General features: G+C 41.3%; 1 non-coding gene across 1 annotated transcript; it reads right to left on the bottom strand.

Annotated features, from left to right (window-relative positions):
- Nucleotides 1-6222: 6222 nt before the first annotated feature.
- LOC112753230 (small nucleolar RNA R71) lies at nt 6223-6329 on the bottom strand. The gene has a single exon (XR_003177623.1). It is a non-coding gene; the product is annotated as a small nucleolar RNA R71 (small nucleolar RNA).
- Nucleotides 6330-7349: the final 1020 nt, after the last annotated feature.

Raw genomic sequence — 7349 nt, forward strand, 5'->3', positions numbered from 1 at the left:
CACAAAAGGAAGATACTACACACGTGTCTTCAAGGGGATGGCATTGGTAATGGTTGCCATGCAACATTGGAAGAAGAACAAGCTTGGAAACTGAACCAACCCCATCATAAAGTTGGTGATCCTTGTGCTCACCCATGCTAAACCCCATCCGTCCATCACACAACCACCCCATCAATCCACACCTTTCATTCACTCATCACTTCCCTATATAAGTGAGTCCTAGTCCGTACTTCCCTTCACATTCCAATTCCCATTCCTCACACTTCACACCTTTGGTATCCAAATCTTTTCACTACACCCTATCCTAACCAACCGAATTCCTCATCTAACCATACCTTCCACATCCTTCACACATCAACTCCTACTAATGGCATCATCAAGCTCCAAGAGGAAAAAGAGGAAGGAACCGGTGGAGAGCATTCCTTTCGATGAGAGGAGATTCAAAACTGCATTCCATGAACTGGAATTTGAATGGATAAAGCTCAAGAAGATACTGCCTGAGTTAACATTCCAAATTGACGAGGATGAGTGCCCACAGATACGAGAGAAGATTAAACAAAGGGGTTGGCAAAGGCTTATGAACCCAGAGGGGAAGATAAATGCAAACCTCATCAAAGAGTTCTATGCAAATGTGGTCAGAGAAGACAAAACCAAGGCCCCCACTTTCAAAAGTTACGTAAGAGGGAGAGAGGTAGATTTCAGCCCCAATGCTATAACAAGGACTCTTCACTTGAAATCACCATATTTTGATGAGCTTGGTTATCAAGCAAGAGTAAGTAAGAGCCCTGACAATGATGAACTCGAACAAATTGTGAATGACATATGTGTTATAGGAGCTGACTGGGAAAGGTATGCGGATAAGAGACCCAGGTTCATCAAGAGAGGAGACCTCAGCCCTGAAGCCAAGGAATGCTTTGAACTCGTGAGGAGATCTATCCTCCCAGCAGCGAACAATTCTGAGGTCAACGTCACTCGAGCTACTATGGTACATTGCTTAGTACAAGGTGGAGATATCAATGTGCACGAACTTATAGCTGAGGGGATTCAAGAGTCAGTTGAGAAGATTGATTCGGGTGCCAGGCTTTGGTTCCCCAGCACCATCCTCAGACTGTGCACGAAGGCCAAGGTTGCCTTCGAGGATAGCAACCCAGATTGGTTAAATCCTGAGAGGCTAATTACGTTTCAGCGTCTAACTCATGTGACACCAACCCAACAACAAAGAAGACCTCACATAGGAAAGCCAAAACCAAAAGGAGGATCTCACCAAGAAGAGTCTCATCAGGAAGAACACCAACAAAGAGAATATTATGACCCAACCAACATAAACCTGAATCACATTCACGGAGCCATTGAGGAGCTAGCAAGGAGCTATATGGAGGGACAAGAACAACAACTGCACATTCAAGCTCAAAGGATGGATCGTCAAGAAGAGCTCCTTTCTAATTGGATGAATCAACAAGGGGAGTGGCAGAAACAGCAAATAGAACACTACTCTCAGCTCACTCAAGCCATCAATCAGGTGACTGAAAGGCAAGAGCATCAAGACAAACGCCTTCAAGAACTCAACCAACGTCAGCTAGCTCAAACAAAGGCATTCAACGAGTTCAGTGTACTTAATGAAGGAAAGCAACTACATAGGGAGGAGTTCAACATAAACACTCAAGCCAAGTTTAACTACATGTCTAGTCATATGCATAATCTACACTCTGCAATCCCCAAGTATGATGAGGTCCAAAAATATTTTACAAAACAAGAGGAAAGGAAGGTGAAACAGCAGAAGAAAACATTGAAGAAGAAGATGGAAGATGCTGGCTTCTGGAAGAAGTTGATTGGAAAAAGTAAGGGAAGTGGGAGTGCAAGCACTCAAGAAAAACACAAAGAGGACAAACAGGAAGGAGAGCATGAGCACCCCCAAGAGTAAAAGGTGGTGGAGTTCCCTCATTGTCCCATCTTTTTCAAGTTTTAAATAAGGAAAATCATGTATGAAATAGAACATGCTTCCATGGTAGTTTAGGATTTTCAATTCTGTTTTTAGTATTCTCCTTGCTTAGGTCTATGATTGCTAGTCAAATTTCCTATTTCCAATTTCATCTTGCTTATTGTGTTGCTTGTCTCCTTTTGAATCAAATAAAAAGAGATGTTATGAAAGACTAGAGTGGAGCTCAAACTGTGAAATAAGTTCCTAATTTTGTGGTGTGGTAATAGATTAGCTAAGTTGGTTCACCAATAAGGTAGGAAGGCAACTATCTGTCCTGAATCATATGCTTGAAACACACCCCATGAGACTAGCTAAATAACAAGATCCTAATAAGAAAAAGGGGAAAAGAAAAATTAAATTTGAGGAATAAAAGAAAAAGAGTAAGAAATAAGGCTAGGCACCAAGGGTTTGAATCTTGAGGCAAGTATCTGTGGTGCTCCTGTATAAGGGATCTACTTGGATGAATAAGCTCTCAGGGGTGCCTTATCACTTGGTAACTTGGGTTAACTAACCCGGGATTATCAGCTGAAAGTCCACTATCAAGAGTAACCCTTGCTACAGAGAACTTAGTAACCCAAAGAGGTGCTGGACACCAAGGTCTCAAGAAAAGGAAATAACAAACCATGTGCCTGTGGTGTGTATGTATGGGGGAAAGAGACTTGAGGGAGTAAGTCCTTAGGGGTGTCTTAACACCTAGCACCTTGAACCAACTGGTTCGGGAGTGCTGGCTGAAAGCTTATCTTAAAGAGTCGCCCCCTCACAGAGCACCTAGTCTAAGAACACAAATAAGCCCTGAAATGACAAAAGGATTAATGAATAAAAGTTTCATAGGATGCAATCAAGTGAGTATTCCAGGACATGATAAAGGTCTGAAAGCCAGTGAAGGAATGAACCTAAGTTGCTATGCATGAAACCACCATAAAACCAAGGACATGACTTCCACAATAATGACTCATTTCTCTTGGCATTTCATTCATCATTCTCTTGTTCCAGTACTTGCTTAGGGACAAGCAAGCTTTAAGTTTGGTGTTGTGATGCCAGGGCATTTTGGCCAGTTTTACTGACCTTTTCTTTATTGTTTTAGGGCAGTTTCATGCATTTTCTTAGGAAATAAGTAAGTTTTGGGTAGAATTTCACTTACATCTTGATTCAAGCAAATATTGTGCACTTTACATGATTTCATGAGAATTATGCAAGAATTGAATGACAAATTGGATGATGTATGTCTCATGATTTGGATTAGAACTTTGATGCACTCTATTGCTTGATTTCAGGACAAAGGAAGCAAGGAAGAACCACATTAGCAGCCACGTTAGTCTAACTAACATAACTACTAACGTGGAATGGGAGCTAGCTTGCAACGTTAATGAGAAAAGTAATCGCCAATAACGTCCTCGAAGCCATCATAGCCCACGTTAAGAGTCACGTTAACTAAGTTAACGTGAACTCTAACGTGAAAGAAGAAAATGAAGCCAACGTTAGTGACACTCACCTTTGTCACTAACTTTGGACCAAGCTCATATTGGCCACGTTAAGAGCCACGTTAACTCAGTTAACGTGGACTCTAACGTGGGGAAGCAAAAGAATGGCCAACGTTAGTGACACTCACCTTTGTCACTAACGTTGGACTAAGCCACTTTGAGCCACGTTAGTTGCCACGTTAACTTAGTTAACGTGGAAGCTAACGTGGTGGGAGCAAGAATCGCCAACATTAGTGACACTCACCTTTGTCACTAACGTTGGAATGATCCACTATGAGCAACGTTAACTCCCACGTTAACTTAGTTAACGTGGAAGCTAACGTGGATTGAAGAATGATGAGCCAACGTTAGTGACACTCACCTTTGTCACTAACGTTGGAGATGGCTATCACCACCACGTTAGAAGCCACGTTAACCTAGTTAACGTGAACTCTAACGTGGGAAGTAGGGGCGTTTTGAAACGTTAGTGACAAAGGTAAGTGTCACTAACGTTTTTGAAGATTTGGCAAGCCTACGTTAAAGGTCACGTTAGCCACACTAACGTGAACTCTAACGTAGGGGGAAGGGAGGATTCTCAATGTTATTGGAAAAAGTAAGTCCCAATAACGTGTGTGAAGGACCAAGAGGCAACGTTAGTGGTCACGTTGGTGCCACTAACGTTGAAGTTAACGTGGATTTTCCTTGGGTTAGGAATGTTAGTGAAAAAGGTGACTGCCACTAACACTCTCGAACCCACACTTTCACTTAACGTTAACGCCACTAACGTCCTAAGCTAAAAGTTCCTGCCCACTTCACACTTTTTCTCTGCAAGTAAAGCTAAGCCCACTGAAGAGGATAACTGCTTCAAACTCAAGATCCAAAGGCCCATATCCAAGATTTGAAGAACCAACTAGAAGATCAGAAGAGTAGTATATATAGGGGTAGTTTTGAATTAGAAAAGGGGTTGGAAATTTGAGCACTACTCTCTGTTTAATTTACTTTCTCTGCACTTCTAGTTTACTTTTCATAATGTATTTTCCATCGTTGCTTTTCATTTCCAGAGCTATGAACAACTAAACCCCTTTCATTGGGTTAGGGAGCTCTGTTGTAATTTGATGGATCAATATTAGTTTTCATTATTCTTCTTCTATCTTTTCTCTTGATTTTACTAGAAAGCTTTCAATCTTCATTCAATTGGGTAGTTATCTTGGAAAAGAAGCTATTCATACTTGGATCTCTTCGAAACTTTGGAAGAGGAATGAAGAGATCATGCTAGAAATGCTTTCTCATGTTGGACCAAATTGGGGTTTGGATGGATATAGTGACATATAATCCTACCAACACTTTGATTTGGAAATACATGTGGTATAATCAGTGACCATACTTCATCTCTTCTCATGAGCAATTGACCAAGGAATTGGCTATTGATCAAGATTTAAGAGATTGAATTACCAAGAAATTGGAATTCGATCACTTAAGATTGCCAAGGAGATCAATGTAAGCATTGATTGAGGAAGAGATGAAAATGAACTTGATCTGGAGAACGCAACATCTCCTAAGCCCAATGAATTCCCCATTTCTGATCTTACCCATTCTCTTTAAATTCTGCAATCTACTTTTATGAGCATCTTCCCCATTCCCATTTAAGATTCTGCAATTTACTTTTCGCCATTTACATTCAGCTCTTTATTTCCAGCATTTACATTTTCTGCTATTTACTTTCCCGCCATTTAATTTTCTGCAAATCTCAAATCCAATTCTGCTTAGTTCAACTAGAACATTCCTCTAATTAAAGTTGCTTGACCAATCAATCCCTGTGGGATTCGACCTCACTCTATTGTGAGTTTTTACTTGACGACAATTCGGTATACTTGCCGAAGGAAAATTGTTGAGAGACAAGTTTCCGAGCATCAAGTTTATGGCGCCGTTGCCAGGAATTGATTTTGTATCAACAATGATTAAATTGGAGGATAACTAGATTGGGCATTTTTATTTTGTTTGATTTAAAATTCTGTTTGAGTAATTTACTTTCTGTTCAGTTATTTTCTTCCCTTTCCCCTACCCATTTTTCTTAGTTGTTTACGATTCAGTCCACTAACCCACTAACTATTTGATATATTGCATCACTCATACTAACAACAATTTTAACAGAAATACTTTCTGCATCTATTTTCTTGCTTGTGCCTTGTTGGTTGTATGACAGGGAGAAGAAGCGGGGCTTCAACTTCCTTTGATTCTGAACCTGAGAGGACCTTTTTGAGATTAAGGGGGGAAGCAAGAGGAAAATGAGTAGTTGGTGCGGAGGAAGAAGAGGAGTATTTTGAACCAAACATGGATGAAAATATAGAGAACCATCATGAAGAAGAGGCTCACATCCATGGCAGAGAAGGTCTAGCAAATCATGCTGGGTAGGAGAGAAGAGTTTTAGGCTCTTATATCAACCCAAACCCAGGAAACTGTGGGAGCTGCATTCAAAAGCCAACCATACATGCCAACAACTTTGAACTAAAGCCACAGCTCATCACCCTTGTTCAGAACAACTGTTCGTTCGGAGGAGGTGTCCAAGAAGACCCTAACCAACATTTTACCACCTTCCTGAGGATATGTAACACTGTGAAGTCTAACGGTGTTCATCCTGACACATATAGACTACTCTTATTTCCCTTCTCACTCAAGGACAAAGCATCTAAATGGCTGGAGTCTTTCCCGAAGGAGAGCTTAACAACCTGGGAAGATGTGGTGAACAAATTCTTGGCAATATTCTATCCTCCTCAACGGATCAACAGGTTGAGAGCTGAGGTACAAACATTCAGGCAGCAGGATGGTGAGACTCTATATGAAGCATGAGAGAGGTTTAAGGACCTGACAAGAAGGTGCCCACTAGATATGTTCAATGAATGGGTGCAGCTGCACATTTTCTATGAAGGTCTTTCTTATTAATCGAAGAAGGCAGTAGACTACTCATCTGGGGGATCTCTGAATAAGAAGAAGACCATTGAAGAATCCATAGATGTTATTGAGACTGTAGCTGAGAATGACTACTTCTATGCTTCTGAAATAGGCAACACTAGAGGAGTGATGGAGCTAAACAATGTGGATGCACTGCTGGTCCAAAACAAGCTTATCACCAAGCAGCTGACTGATCTTACCAAGAAGATGGAGAGGAACCAAGTAGCAGCAATCACCACCTCATCAGTAACCCAAGAGGGAGTGAATGCAGAGGCAGAGGATGAGCAAGAACAAGCCAACTACATTGGAAACTCACCTAGAAAAGCACATGATCCATACTCCAAGACCTACAATCCTGGTTGGAGGAATCACCCAAACTTTGGGTGGGGAAATCAACAAGACCAAGACCAAGATCCGAGATGCCACAACCCCAACAACAATGCAACCCACCAACATTCCATGCAAAGATCATATCAACACCCACCTAACAACACACCTCAACATCCATAACAAAGCCAAAATGGCCCTTCTCATCCCTCCAACCTCAACTCACCATCATCTGAAGATAGACTCTCAAGGATTGAGACTATACTTAAAGGCATATGCAAAGAGATTCAAGATAACAAGGTGTTCAAAGAGGAGGTGCAAGCCAGTATCAAGAACAAGGGAGACACCATCAAGAGGCTGGAATCTAAAGTGGGATACTTATCTGAGAAGATTCCCAAACCTACTGATAGCTTCCCAAGTGACACAGAGAAAAATCCGAGAGGTGAAGCAAAGAAAGTCAGATGGGAAGATTGCAAGATTGTTACTATAAGTGATAAGGAGACTGAGGAAGAGCTGAACAACCCATTAGAACAACCTGAAGATACTTCAGCAAGAAAGCAGGGGGAGAATCATCAAGAAACCACAATTACACAGAAGGAGCTGACACAGAAGGAGCTGCTGAGACTCTATGCACC

This window comes from Arachis hypogaea, chromosome 15, assembly GCF_003086295.3.
Source record: "Arachis hypogaea cultivar Tifrunner chromosome 15, arahy.Tifrunner.gnm2.J5K5, whole genome shotgun sequence".
NCBI lineage: Eukaryota > Viridiplantae > Streptophyta > Magnoliopsida > Fabales > Fabaceae > Arachis > Arachis hypogaea.